General features: G+C 39.0%; 1 long non-coding RNA gene across 1 annotated transcript in view; it reads right to left on the bottom strand.

The window, feature by feature from the left end:
* Nucleotides 1-3,768: 3,768 nt before the first annotated feature.
* Nucleotides 3,769-15,859, bottom strand: part of LOC135279403 (uncharacterized) — a 107,043-nt gene continuing 94,952 nt past the window's right edge. Inside the window, exons 7-8 of the long non-coding RNA XR_010346646.1 lie at nucleotides 6,170-6,263; nucleotides 3,769-4,666 (exon numbers count right to left, since the gene is read on the bottom strand). This is a non-coding gene — a long non-coding RNA (uncharacterized LOC135279403). The remainder of the gene's footprint in view (nucleotides 4,667-6,169; nucleotides 6,264-15,859) is intronic.

Below are 15,859 nucleotides of genomic sequence, written 5' to 3'. Positions count from 1 at the left end.
CTACAGCTAAGCTGGTTTAACAGCTTGGCATTGCCAGAAGTGGGAAGCCCTTGTTGTTTCCCCACACTTCTTTTTCCCAGCTTCATGTATCCCATCTCTTTGTACCTGCTGTAGTTGTGGTCAGACTCTGGCTGAGCCAAAACCACTTGTTAATTCACCAGTAAAACCCCTTTTGATCACCAACCAGACTGACTGAGTTCTGTTACTGCCAGAGCCTACGTAAACAGAGGGGCCACAGTCAGGAGGGAGAAAAAAGAGTCTCCTTTTAGCAAACCATAAGACTGGCCAAAGCCTCCCTTTCCTTACTTACACAATGTGAAAAGCTGATTCTGTGTTTTTAACCAGGGGTTTAGAACTTGTTTTGGCAAGTAAATTTTTGGGGGAATTTTTAGAAGCCTTGACTCCCTAATTATTCTTTAGCTAAACTAAGTCATAGTTTCACAATTTCTTTTTTTCTTTTTTTTTCTTTTTTTTTGACAGTTGGCTGGGGCCAAAATGCCATTTTAACTATAAGTTGCTTTCACAAGTACTGCTTGTGAAGAGGAATCACCATGACATCATGCCCTTACAGGGTCCTTCAAACAAATACTTTAGTGTGACAATAATGTAATCACTGACTTCCTTAAGGAAATTCCTTGGCTGAAGTGCTGTGGCATTCAATTTAGTCAGTTTAGTACAGACCAAATTGATCTAAAGACAGAACAATAATGTACTTCAGATGCAGATACAGAAGGAGAAAAAACAATAAAGTGACGGTAAGCACCAAATTCTTCATCAGTTAATGGGTCATGCACTCATAGCTACTTAGCAGTATTTTGAAATAATCACGGCAACTTCTTCAGCCTCTGGATTGTTGGAATTTTACATTTTTCAAATCTTTTGAAAGTGACAGCTAGAGCACAGAAGGAAAAAGCTGAGGAAAAAAGAACTGTGCAGCACCATCCTTAAACTTTTCATAATTTCAGTGCCTGAGACAGAAATTGATCTTGAACAACAATGTCAGTGTTTGTTTCCCAGAATATCACAAAAACCTGATGGTGCGAAGGGCAGACCTTTTCAATGTATGAGATGCATCACCATTTGTATTTTGAGTGTTCCTTTCAGATAGTTCTGCACCTGCATCTATAGCAGCATGCACAGGCACACCCTTTTAAACAGTTCCTTTTATAAGTATAACTTTAGTCAGCTACGAAGAGGTTCAGGTTTTCAAGGAAAGACTCCAATCTGATGGCTGGAATAGTCATTTTATAAACACTCTGTTAACCAGCTTTGCTCATGAATAAATACCATGCAGCATTTTTCCTCCCCATCCCCACCTTTTAAGAACAAAAGCAGCCTCAGGCCATCGAGTCTTCCCCATCACCCTTTTAATCTCTGAGAAACAGCTTCTTTCTCAATTGTTCTTGCTTAACTAATGCAACATTTAACACCCCAGATGAATCAGCACTGAGCAACAAGTAATCTTCTGAGTACTGATTCTTCAGCTCCACAACACTAAATTTACTGATGAAAGTGCCTGGACTCGTGAGCTCCATTTTGGGAGGTCATTTTAGAGCCCACATTTACCTGTGATACTTTCTCACCTCTTGTTCCTTTGAATCTTCTCTAGAATTCCAGTACATGCAATTCATTTCTGTGACGTGGTGGTGTGATTATCAGAACTCATGTCATCTGTGTAGTTTTTGTTCTTATCTGGGCAGATCCTAGATGATGTTTGAAGTTTAGGGGTTCAGGGTTTAGTACAATACTTACAGAAATTCCCTGTAGGACCTTACCAAAGATCACAAGGAAGAATTGTGTTGGTCAAGCTATTACAAAGACAGCAGCTCCAGTCAGCAGAAAGTTTCTTGTTCTCATCAGAACTAAACAAGAAACTCAAGCAGATGATGGAAACAAGAGAACAGGTTTGTTACAAAATCTTTCCTCAACACAATGAATATGTATTTATTGGTACATACATACATATTTAAAATGTAAATTATGGAAGTGTATACACACACACACAACCCTTTTTTTTCCCAAGCAGCTATTCCTTAGAGAGGACAAGGATGAAATACTTTTGTATTTTTGCTGGAGTTCTAACTCGTTCCTGTGTGCAAATTTTCTTTTTTTCCATCTCTCAGTTTCATCAAACAGAATAGTGTCTGTGTAATAGAAATAGCAAGATTATGTCTTCAAGCATCAACGATTTAAACCAGCAAATAAAATGACCCAGAAATCAGAATTTTTTTTTTTTTAAATTTCTGTTCTTGTGTCTCTCCACTATCCCATCCTGTCTTTTAGGCAAGTGCTCTGTGAATGTCTTCCCTGAGTCGTACACATGATCTCATCCACCCTCCTCGAGAGGCGAAGGTGGGGCTGTGTTTATTGAGCAGCCTCTAGTGGTTCCCCACGGAGCCACCCAAGGCTGCAGCTGCACAGGCAGCAGGTACCTGCTCACACCTGGCACTCAGAGAAATGCTCCGAAATTGTCATCTTGCTAGAACACTGAGAAAACTGTTGGGTCTTGTTCAGCCATCTCCAGTATAACAGAGAAATTCTTCTAGCAATGAAAAATCTTTATTAGAAACCCGTAATTGGAATAAAACTTCCTATTACTGAGAGATTCCTGCTTAGGCTGATAAAATCTTCATTCCTAAAAAGCTGGTCCTTGGGCAGCAGCAGTGTGAACCGTTAATAAGATTAAAAAAGTCCAGCATATGAAAGACTGAATATATATTAATAATGAACAAATTAATAAAAAATTAATTACAAAGGATTTTAAATTCTTTTCATAGTTTATAATTGTAAAATTAATTATAATTACTTTCTAATTGTTGCCACTGTTTATGTTTAGATACATAAACTTGGTGCTCTAATATTCTGTTAGCTTGAAAATGTAAAGAACTTCGAGCTTACACAGAAATTTTGGGCTCAGAAATTTACAAACCCATATCTAACTATTTTGTGATGATAGATTGATATTAACAATTTTTTTCAACTTTTAGTACCAGATTTTTTCCACTAAATATCAAGAAGATTCAGCAGCATATGTGCTAGTTCACATGTAAAAGCTAGTGATCATCACAGCAAAGGACAAAAGCTACATTTGTAGTATCTACTCAATAAATCCTCTGACAACCTAAAACTTTAAACTCCAAAAAGCTCCAAGCATTTTTTTCAGCCTCGTTAGGGTTCTGAGAAAAGATTTCTCAGCTGATTCTCTACATTTGCATCCTAAAACTACTGTTGAGGCTCTTCCCAGCAGTAATTCATGACTCATTGCAACGGGCATGTTTTCACTCCAGCCGAGATGCACCAGCCCTGCCCCGAGGGGAGCGCAGCTGCCCCACCTGCCAGCATGCAAATATGTCTGGTATGCCCAGTCACATTCACAGCAGAGCCTGCAGCCCACTAGCAGCAAGATTAAGGTTTCCTATTACTGCGAGGCACGTTTCCAGCAGATCAAAACAATGGACTAAAGGGATACTCTGAAACTAGGAAGCCAAATTTGCAAGATTTTACACTTCTACAAAAGCTATTTTGAACGCCTAAAAGAAAAAGGTTTTGTTTTTTTTTTTTTTTTTGAGTTTCTGAAACCCAGTACAGCCTAGGGTTTGATTTTTTTTTTCCCCCAAAATGCAAAATTGCTTTCAGGTGATAAAAGCTTAATGATTTTAGATCATTGAATAATGTTCTGAAATAATATCTCATAAATCCAGGATCATGAAATAATTTCATAAGTCTTATGTGTACCAAGTTAAAGAATATTTCTGTAGTTATTGTTTTTATTGTTTTGTTCTTATTTCTTGGTATCCCAGGCTGGTGGTCTGAGATAGCCTCACAAGGAGGGAAATGCTAGGAAAGTTTGTCATCCAAGATCTGAGAAACAAAATTATTAAATCTCTGGAGTCTGAGCTTTCAGTTCTGCCCCATCTCATCCTTACATTTATAGGCCCAAATGAGGCTGGTTCTCCACAGTCATTTTCACCTGTCATCCAATACTCCCAGCTAGATGCCAGTTTTTGCTGCCTCTTTATTTATGCCCAAACCTGTCTTTCACACTATCCCTTAAATCTAGAAAACCCCGCTCAAATTAATTAGTATTCAATTCACCAACCTCAAGTCATGTTTATACTCTGATGTTTACAGTAAACTGCCAGCTATGGTGGAGAGGAAGGTTGCATGCAGGGAATTTTGATACCATAAACACTGTTTACTTCCAACTTCAGGAAGTCTACTAAGTATGTAAATAACTGGACTCGTTTCTCTTTATTGTTTATTATTTCTTCCACCAAATTAGCTGCTGCACCTATTGCAATATTGCTGAAATAAATCTCAATGCACTGTTTGAAGATAATGGGACAGAAAGCTGACTATTGCTGTGTCTCTTCTGTTTGATACTGTACTTGTATTAATTAATTTCCATGTGCCAGGAGCAAAGCTGCCTAATCAACATTTATACTCAGGTGGCACAGTACTTAATTCACCTTTTAAAATTTTTTTAGACACAAACTGATTTTAACTGTATTTAGAAGCAAAGATGTTTTTTTTTTTCCTTAAAGCTGTTAGTAGGATATAGTAAAATTTACTTTTATCTGCCTTACTTTGGCAAAGTCTTGAAGGACTAAAGCTTGCTCTTTTACTTCAATCCTCACTCCATATTCCAAGGGGAAAACTCAGTCATCTGTAAAAAAGAAAAGGAAATGCAATAGACTGAACTCCATCAGATTAAATCAGCTCCACCACAATAAACTGATCTGATTCTGTATTATATTATGCAAGAAAGAAAATAATGAATCCCTGAAGTTTATAAGCAGAAACTCAGTATATCCCTGATTTGTAATGTATTTTCTGTGCATAGACACAAGCACACAACACAGAGGGAAAGGGTTGTTCCTAACACCAGTAAATCTTTGACATTCCTGCTCTACTCAGCATGGGTTAAGAGACAGTGTACAAATAACAAACTTCATTATTGCAGTAGCAGCTCTCACAATGTTAAAGGACGATTCACAGACAATCACAAAATAAATTCATTATGTGTTTAGAAAGACCATTCAATTTGTGCATGATCTCATGCATTTATGAAGACAAGTCAAGAAAATAGACACACATAATACTGAACAGAATAATCAGACCCTTCATGGTGTAGCTTCTGTTGTCAAATGCCCTGTGAGGCTGCTCTCATTTACAAGTTCAGGTCATGACAGAAGGAAAATTCATGGGATAGTTTTGCAAGACACAGGGTTAGCAGGACTGGTGTTAAGGCCTCACTGCTATAGCACCTCAAGACCATTTTTCTTCCAGTATTTGATATTGGGAGTTTCCTTCCTTATGCACCAATATGACAAAAGTGCTGTAAAACCTCTCAAAGAAGGGACTTGAATGACTGAAAGATGTGGCTAAGGAAACAAGGGAAAAGAGAAATAAGAGGGTGAATGCAGGAGAAAAAAGTTTCAAACTCAATGTGAATGTTAATGTAATATGAATGTTACAACTGCCAGGAAAGAGATACAAAGAGAAAAAGAACCAGTACACCAAAAACCTCTGAGAAAGACAACCTAATGTGGAAAGAACTGCCATGAAATCAGAAAGTCTTGACACTTTTTCCAAATTACCTGCTGTGTTTTCCAAAAAATTGTATAGAGTTTACTTAATCTACTACATTTTCTTTCTGTAAAATCAGAAAGAATGCTTATCTGACAGGCAACCTGGGTACAGAGAAATCTGTAAGTAATCTTCAGACCTATCACGTTTCATGCACTAAAATGAGATTTCCATGACTGCTTCCAAACTCACATTCTCATGCAGCCAGCCCTCCATAGCTCTGCTGGGCAGTGCCACAGCTCCCCTTTTCTTCCCACCTCTCAGTCACAGCCCCAGGCTCCTCCAGCCTCTGCTCCCAGCACTTTTCCCACAGCACACATCTGTTCCAAGGCACCTGTGTGACCTGTGGGCAGGAGGACACTCCTTGTTTGAGGGGGTCTCCTGTTTGTGCAGCTACAGATCTAAGATGCTACAGGACTGGAGAGAGTCAAGTCCCTTGGGTGGTAGAAGCATCTTCTGAAACAAATACTTGGCTAGATCCATAACACAAGGAAAAGTCAAATCTCTGATTCAGCCAGTTTGACAGGGGTTAAACAAATGAATGAATAAATTTGATGTGATAAAAAATGTTGTCTCTTACTTTTCCTGAGGCTTTTTTCCTATTTGCTAGTGAAGTCTTGCTCCTTTGCAACCACCTGTGGCTGGTTTTGTTTTGCTTTCTGGGGGAAAAAACCCTGAAATAGAAAAATATATGTAATTGGAAAAATACCCCAAATAAAATGTTATAGAAGGCAAGCAATTGTAAAGAGAATTACGTTGTCCAATAGCAAACAGCATTCACAGAAGAAAATTCAAGCAGATGTAGCCAAAGCAACTACAGAAGAGTGCAAACATATTTCTGTAGCTAGAAGAATACTAATAATAAGAACAAAAGATATAATACAAATGATGGAATGAGAAGAACTGTAAGTGAAGTCATTCACTGAAAGAAAACAATGGAATCAAACATTCAGTGAATAAGTTAAAAAAAATTTAAATGGCCTCACACCTGGAAATGTAAATAAAAGGAATATTGAGAGAGAGATGCCACACAGAAAAGATTAACAATGGGAAAAAAAGTCATTGAAACCCATGGAATATTTTTCAGCTTGCTGTGAAGGCTGGATTTAGAGTAAGGAAGAGGAAGGCAGGGTATTTATACCATTAAGTTAAACCTTTAGTTTAAGAAAATAAATTGTGAAAGTATTCTCCTTATTTTTAAGTATAGTTGCTAGTCTAAATAGTGGGATAATTTAGGGGATAGTCTTCCCCTAAATTTCTTCAGGAACTACTTACTTCTCTCTACAGGTTAAATAGGGAGTCCAGAGAGTGACAAGTGGTTGGAACACAACAGTTCTTGGAGGGAGGGCACTGAGTCCTGTCTTCACCTTTCCAGCTCCTATTTCTTTTCTCCCACATATTTCTTGTGTTGCCTCTGAAGTTTATCTGATTTATTTCAAGGTCAGGCAATAAAATCCACTAACTTGGCAAAAAATGTACACCTTGGAAGGTGGGCAAAGGTAACTTGTGTTGTTTTATCAGGTTGAATAACCTGCAGCCAGAGGAGCTCCAGAGGTGGCTGGAGGTCACAGGGGGATCACATAGCTGGGAGCAGAGTGGGTTACAGGAGAAGGGCAGAGGGAAGAGGGAAATGTTTTCTGGCAGCAATCAGCTTTTAGCTGGAGTCAGCCAGTTTTGTAACTTAAGCACCTTAGTTAAATACATGAAGTTATGTGGAGGGAACTGTGCCACTGCCATCCCTCATGTGCACAGAGGAGGTGCTGTTACTGCTCCTGGACTTGTATCTTCACATCCTTATGGTTCTTATTCATCTTAACCAAATCATCTGCCCAGAAGTTTCCTAAAGCTGAATTAGGAATATTTTCCACTGCCAACCTCTTCTGTGTTATTCTGCTTTTTTATTATAGTACTGAAAGTATGACAGAAAGGGAAGCTAGTATTAGATTTACATGCTTCTAGGTTTTATTGCAAATCTCATTATGCTTGTTGGGTTTTATGTTTAGACTCAAAACCTTATATTATGCAAATAGATGACAATCTGCATTTTCAAATTTTAATTTCTCAGTGGTATTCTCTGTTTTCTTGTTTATAGAGTCTTTGGTTATATATTTAAAAATCCCTGATTCTTTAATATACCTTATGTATACTTCGATATATAGGAAAGTTTTGTACGGTATTCAGATTAAATTTAGCCAATTTACAACTTTTCTATTTCTAATAGCCAGCCTGTTGCCCCTATTCAACAAAATATAAGCAAAAGGTGAAACAAGGATTCTACTGCCTGTAGGAACAGATGTACAAACAAGCTGCTACAGGGCATGCCAGGGTGTGAACACAGCACATCACATGCTCTGCAGAAGCTCTGTAACCTGTTCCTTCTCTGGTTTGTTGTGACCTCTTACTGCACAAATCTGCACTTTATGATGCCTTGTTAGCCAACAGGAATTTGTGTAAAATATATACTTATTCAGGCTATGTGACCATCTTGGGCCCTTTGTTCTTAATAGACAACATTATTTTCTTCTGGGAGTTACAATTTTCCAATATTTTTAGATAGCAGATGGATCTCATATTCCAACCACACATGCATGTGGCAATAAAGAAACTTGTAGACATCAGAAATCTCATCATGAAGACTAAATAGAAAACCTTCCAAAAGAAAAAGATCCTTGAAACCAGCTCTCTTTTGGGGCAAATTTTTATACTTAGTTCCTTTGAAAATTTAAGCATTCAGCACTTACATAATTTTAAGCTTGGGAGTGATCATATTAAAGTTAATCAGGGGAAATAATGCATGCAGCAGTTCTGCAGAAACAAACTCCTTGCACCATTAGGGATTTTCCTTGCCTTTCTAGAAAAATTATTTTAATGGCTTTAAATCAATGTATTTATACTGTGAAAATATGACACCCTCTGTACACCAATCTTTCTCTATGTCCCCCCGAGTCTGTCCCTGCACACAGATGTGTGCACACAAACACAAACAGTTCCTGTGTGCTGACTGGCTCCTCATGCTGCTTGAACAAAAGGTAAAATGATAATTTGTTAGCTCATCAACCTTTTCTGAACAGGTATTATTTTTCTCTGTGTTCTGGTGGGTATGTAAATATTGTAGGTTCTAAAAGAAAGAAATGCCAGAGGCACTGAGGTAGGTGTGTTACACAAAACTAAAGCTCAGAAAAGAGTTCAGTGGCATCTGCAGCACCTGGCCAGCCCAGCTGGCTGAGCTGAGTAACCTGGTGAGAATGGAGAGCTGAGGGCACAATGGCACATCTGCACAGCTGCACTGCCAGGGGACTGTCCCTCCTGAATGCAGTGGTGCATAATGGCAGCCCGAGCTGGAGACATGTTTGAATTCCTGAGGAAAGCTGTCCATGATAAACACCTGAAACTAAGACAGTTCCTGAGATAAAATGTTGTAGACTGAGAAGGAAATCCATTTGGAATTGATGTATAGATGTAGCCTTCACCTTGGCTTCCCTGAAGTATAATTTGCCCAAAATTAAAATAATCTACAAACATTCTGTCCTGTGCTCATTACATCTGCATGGAAAATACACAATCATTTTGAAACGTCATTTTAGAGGTCTGATGTTAAAATCACAAATTATGACACAGCATACCAGAAAATACATCAGGGGTCTCTAATATATTAATAATTCTAAAAAGACATTTTCATGCTTCTAAGCTATCTTACAGTAGTTTCTGGGCTCATTTCTAAAAGAAGTGGTTACTTTTGATGAACACAAACCAAATATTTGTATAGGATCTTCCATATAAGTGTAAGATAAAACCTGAGACTTCAGCCTGACCTCTGAGATATGTTGAAATCAAATACCTAAAATGTAGGGGTTCACTCTGGAAATTGTTGTTTTTTTTTTTTAATTTCTGCAAAATTATTTTTCCAGATTAAAATTGTTGTTTCAGGATGCTTTATGACTACTTATCCCTTGCTTTTGCTTAAAATATATTTAGAAAGTTTTGCAACCAAAATATAGAACTTTAATTAAGTTGCAGGGAACTTTGTCTATAAAGGCAATTATTTATAGCTTTACTATATATTCAGTCATTCTAACTGTACCCAGAGGAAATGTTAATTTTTAAGCTTTAATGCATTATTTTAATGTAACTTTCTTTGTTACTATTTCTGCCTTATTCTCAATTCAGGAAGCTACTTGGAAAATGCTAATAAGGTAAATTCCATACTAGTTTAAGAAGTCTACCTTCCCTAAGAGCTCTATTGAGGTCGCTACCTAAGTAGTGGAAATTCCTATTGAATTTATATCAATTTGATTTTAAAAATCTAAGTGTTTTGATAATAAAATTTTTGAATTGTTTTGCTCACCTGTGCTCTGTGATGATAATTTTGTTAGACTTATATTTAACTATGGTAATATATTATAACACTTATCTCACTCTTAAAGTGCCATTTACTGTATAGCCTTGGGTAGCTCCCTTCACCTTCTGTTTTCCTGACTGTAAACCAGGAACAATAACAGCACAGGCAGGAGTCACACACAGCCTCTCTGAGCTGGGGGGGCTTTGCTGGCAGTCAGGTCATCAAGGCACCTCCTCTAAGCCCTTCTTCCCTCTGGCTTTCCTTTTGAGGCATAATGAAATGTCTGTGGGAATGTTTTATATTAAATACAAAACTGCACTCCTTGCCCAGTATCAACAGCCATCTGAAGTTGTTGTGAATGTGAATTCTACTCAGAAAAAACACAAACAAAACTCTTCTTTTGAGGTGCAGGTAATGTTGGGGCATTAAAGGGAGTGCCCTGCCCTCCTGACCCCTGCTCATGTCCTGAGGCAGTAGATTGGGTTACTTGGTATCATTGCCTTGGCTTGGATAACTGCTCATAAAGTTACAGAGTTTTAAAATTCCTGCAGCACCACTTATTTCCCGAACACCTGCAGCTCTGGTTTCCATAGGCCAGTTCTAAATTCAGTAGAAGAAATATTTCTTGTCTTTTACTGCCTTTCTTACTAAGGCTTCCCCTAACTTCTTAGGGGCTGAAAGAAGTCCTACCAGTTTTGTTAACCACTGCAAAAAACCCGAATTTTTCATTTCCTGAACTTCTTTATGTACAGATTTAAAATCCTTTTCCCTTATATAATAATATTTTTTTTAAAAATATTTTTTAATATTATTATATAAGGGAAAAGGATTTTATCCCTTATATAATGCTTCATTACTTATTTGCTATCATGTAATCATTCATTACACACCCAGAGTTAGAGTTTAAACAACAGATTTCAAAGATAATTAACTGTTTCAAATTAGTTCATGATGTTATAGAAAAGGAGATAAATCCTTTGTTTTTTCCTGGCATTGGATATTTTAGTTATTACTGTTTATTTAATACTGCTCTTTGAAAGATTGAACGCACTACAATATTAAACAAAATATAGGAAGTTGCTAGCTCAAGAGGCTTATCTCTATCTTCTGATCAGAGAAATTAAATTGGATTTCCTGTGGGTTGTTTTTGTTTCTCTGTTCACTTTTCAGCAAAGTACTGATCTAAGGCAGATTCTACATCACAGTTACAGCCTTTACCAGTGATACATCAGAGACACCTCATCCTTCTCCTTAAACGGGAATGATGGTGAGCTACTTTGTGGAAAGGGGAACCAGGAGAAAGAAAAGGAAGTGGTTTTGCCTCAAGCAGCCAAGGTGAAATGTTTACACTTACCCTGAAAACGGGAAACCTCACTTCCCAAGCTTAGCAATGCCACACTGCGTGTTTATTTTTGCCCATACATGTGAGAAATGAGAAGGGATTTCCCTGGCGCAAAGAGATCAATGGCAAGGTGGGATTTGGAGGAGTGTCCGTTCGCTCCTGTCTCACTGTGCTACTCTGGCACGCTGAGGAGCCGGCAGTGAGCTGCCCTGCCTGGCACTACCCTGAGGAGAGCCGGCAGCGAGCTGCCCTGCCTGGGACTGCCCTGAGGAGAGCCGGCACTGAGCTGCCCTGCCTGGCACTGCCCTCAGGAGAGCCGGCAGCGAGCTGCCCTGCCTGGGACTGCCCTGAGGAGAGCCGGCGGCGAGCTGCCCTGCCTGGGACTGCCCTCAGGAGAGCCGGCAGCGAGCTGCCCTGCCTGGCACTGCCCTCAGGAGAGCTGGCAGTGAGCTGCCCTGCCAGGCACTGCAATCAGGAGAGCTGGCAGTGAGCTGCCCTGCCAGGCACTGCAATCAGGAGAGCTGGCAGTGAGCTGCCCTACCTGGGACTGCCCTGAGGAGAGCTGGCAGTGAGCTGCCCTACCTGGGACTGCCCTGAGGAGAGCTGGCACTGAGCTGCCCTGCCTGGGACTGCCCTCAGGAGAGCTGGCAGTGAGCTGCCCTGCCAGGCACTGCCCTGAGGAGAGCCGGCAGCGAGCTGCCCTGCCTGGGACTGCCCTGAGGAGAGCTGACACTGAGCTGCCCTGCCTGGGACTGCCCTGAGGAGCTGGCAGCGAGCTGCCCTGCCTGAGACTGCCCTGAGGAGCCGGCAGCGAGCTGCCCTGCTTGGGACTGCTGCAGGCAGGGCCGGCTGCAGCCACAAGGGCCACCAGCTCCTACAGCGGGGCCCAGCTCCTCCAGAAGTGGTGTTTCCAGGCTGCCACACACATTTAGGAACCCAGCAACTCTAAGAGCAGCTGAAGCACAAAAAGGGGTGTTATTCCTCTGTTGTAAGGAGGAAAGTGAGTGTGGGGAAAGCATAGGACAGACCACACTGCCATAGATCAGCCTGGAGTAGAGACCTGCTCACCTCCCACAGCTCCCTCATCCGCAGGGAAAAACACAGCAAAATATTCCCTGGGTTCTTAAACAGCTTCATTGCTTTTGATACACTTTAGCACTCATGGATAACTCCAGTAATTTAAAAGATTAAATTACACCACTACCTCTCTGTGAAATTATCAGCGTGCCTAAAACTATTTACCTGAGTTAAATTGTATAGTAACAAGGAAACAAGGGCTCTATAACCAATGCAATATGAATTTGGTGCTTGGGAATTACACAGCTATGTTTTCAAACACTTTCCAAGAATTTTTCATTTCTTGCTCTTGTGCTCAGGATGCTAAATATTTAACTTTATTCAACCAATGGTATTATGAAATTAAATGAAAGATCCTATCACTTGGCCAATCCAACAGTTACACCGGGCTATTTAACTGTCTGGTTAACTCAAGCCAAAGTTCAGTGACCCACAGCAGGTGAAATTCTCAGTGCAGAGTGTGATAACATCTTTGTGATCAGAACAGTGTATGCTTTCCTAGCTCTTGTGCTCAGAGAATTTCTGTGTTTCCAGTGGTTAAAAGATGCTATTTTCTGTATCTTGTAGATAGCAAAATATCTTTCTGTGTATCAAACACAGAAAAACTGTGATGAGAATTGAAGAATCAAAGGAAGAAAAAGGGTGAGATGTAGGAAAAATATTCTGAAGTTTTTATATTATAATTCTTCATTTGTAATATTAAAGGAATGTGAGTATAAGTGAAAAAAATAGCAACATTAAAATGTTAAAGTGTAAAAACAACATCATTTTTTCTAGGAAGCTCCACCACTTTTTACAAAGTTGCCTAATTTAAGCCATTACATAAAATGGCAATTGTGGCTTATGGGCATTATTCTTTGAATAATTTGCCTTTTCCTGTTCTTGTTCTTTGTATCGCTGCTGGAAATGTATCAGGTCCCTGGGTGCACTAATTACTCTTAATGACCCTCCACTCTACAGACCCTGCCTCTAGTTCTGGGAATCCATATAAATTCAGGTCTGGACCTTCACCCCCTACTTGACCTGTGTTGTTGGGGTGCCCGTTTGAGTTCTGCCCTGGCCAAGCCTGTGCCTGGCCATGTACCCTGTCTTGATACGGGTCCTGACCTATGGACTGACTTCCTGACGTGACCCCAACTGACCACTGTGGTCCTCCTTGGTCTGGTTCTGATTTTCATTTTACTTTAGCTGTAAAAGAACAAAATAAGGTGTGTAATGTAAAATAGTTGGGTTTTAGTGTAGCATACAATGCAAATCTTGGGGTAGAATGGATATTTAGGGAAATGGCTATTGGGTAGAAACCTTTAATTCATGATGTCTTCTTCCTAGTAGTGCTATGAGAAGTTCTTCAGCAAAATCAGTTTCTTCTGATCATTTAAAAAGATTAATCAATTAATGTTATGCTATTCAACATGACAAATGTAAGAGGATTTAGCCAAGCCTTGTTCAAAGGCATCAAAACCACTACATACAGAAACTAGACATTACAATACAGAAAAAGAGTATTTGAAACCAAATCTATTGATTCTGTTTTCTGCTTCAGTCCCAACACTTCTCTTATTTTCTTAAAGGCAAAGTTTTCACAATTTTCTTATCATGGATATCTTTAAGACTGCACGAACCATTTCTAATTTTAACCACAAGGAAGTCAAGTGTTTTTTGAAACTTTTTGAGAGCATCTCAAAACTACCAAAAACCTTGAAATCAGTAATATCATCTGGCAGGAGATGCAAGCTACTCAAATCCAAGTCAAGGTCCACCTCAACATGGTGCAGGGGTGGCAGGGAGAAGCTGTTTCCAGCACAGACTTTTCACGGACTGGCATGAGGCAATTACATTCTATGAGACGTTTTCAGATTGCCTAATTTATGCAATATTTCAAACAATGAAGGCTTAAGCTTCTGAAGAACAAAAAAGAGATGAATTAGAGCACTCTGAAATGAAGTGTAATGCATAACATAATATTGTGGATTTTTGTGAACTTTTTGTCTCAATGACCCAAACCTTAAACTGAAACAATGAAAAAAGTACTTCACTGCTTGTTTCAGTGATTTCCAGAGTACTATAATTAAGCCTAACTTTTTTAAATGGAAAAGCCACATGGTGGCAGGAGAGAACAAGGCATGTAAAAAACCTGTGCTGCTAAATGCTTCCCTCAGATTTAACTACATAATGTTCCCTTCCACAGCACAGCTGAAACTCTGTGGCTGTATTTTTAAATCCAACAGGCACTAACATGACTCGTTAGTTGCAATGCTTAAAAAAGTGTCCATGAGTTTTAAGCTTCTGATACTACTCACCGAGTTCACCAGGAATTCTACAGTAAATATTAATATTACAGTGACTTCTGAAATTATGTAGTAGAGTTAATGTATTAAATCTGCAACCTGTTTTCAGATTGTTTGCACTGTAATATATTCCCATAGCATCAGGGATGCAATGACTAGAAGTGATCTTCACACAGCTATTTTCATATTGTGGCACTTATAGTGACACTACCAATGACAGGCCATAAATACTGCTTCAAATTCACAATTCTATGAAATGAAATGTGACAAATTCACAATTCTATAAAATGAAATATTTAGTCCTTAATTTTTTATGTAATGTGCTATACCATGAACAGGTCTGCTATGCAAAAATGCAAAGTCTGATTTTCCTGTTTAAGATCCAGTAAGGGCAGGCTAAACTTCTAATCCTCCAATTTACAACCACCTGGACATCCCCTTCACTTTAATCACAATACACTGTTTGTAGGTGGCTCAGTGCAGTTCACACTGTTTCCTAGCTAATAGTCCATGGAAATAGTGATGCACTTAACTGCACACACTGTTAGTACCTACACAGGTGCAGACAAAACTGAAGACTGATCAGTTACTTTTGCAATCAAGATGTAGTTCTGATAGCTGACTTCTATTAGATAAATAGTAAGTGGATTTTTCTGTTTAGTAGATGTATAATCAGGGATTTCTAATTTAAGAGCTGTGACTGCTCAACTTGTATTTGAAGACTTCACGGCATCTTTTTCAATAATTCCATCATTTAAATCAGAGACTTTACACAATCCATAAAAAGAATTTTCTTCTAATCTGAACATTTCTTCAATTTCAATCTATTTTAAAATGTTGAATCTTACAAAGCACCATCCACATGATTTTTAGCATATTTGATTTAACGGGAAAGAAGACACAAAGAAATTCAATATATACAACCCACTTATCTCCATACCTAACAGAGCAAGAACTTTCTTAGGACTGTAAACAGTGCTGTAAAGTTTCTGAAATCCTGATGTCCCTTATCATAGCCCTGGTCACACCCAGCTCTTAATGCTAACAGGAGCAGCATAACCTACTCACCTTCTCAGAGGACAGGATTATGTCTCTCTAAACTCTGGTTTATTGGATTGGATATTGGAAACTACTGAGCACTAATGTGGATCACACTGAGAAGTTTTTTAATAAGGAACTGTTTCAGTGATTAACTCATCTGATGAGAAAGCATTTACAAAAATC

The sequence above is a fragment of the Passer domesticus genome, chromosome 12 (assembly GCF_036417665.1).
Source record: "Passer domesticus isolate bPasDom1 chromosome 12, bPasDom1.hap1, whole genome shotgun sequence".
In the NCBI taxonomy this organism is placed as follows: Eukaryota; Metazoa; Chordata; class Aves; order Passeriformes; family Passeridae; genus Passer; species Passer domesticus.
Note: the sequence above shows the minus strand (reverse complement) of the source record. Positions and strands in the feature narration are given on the sequence as shown.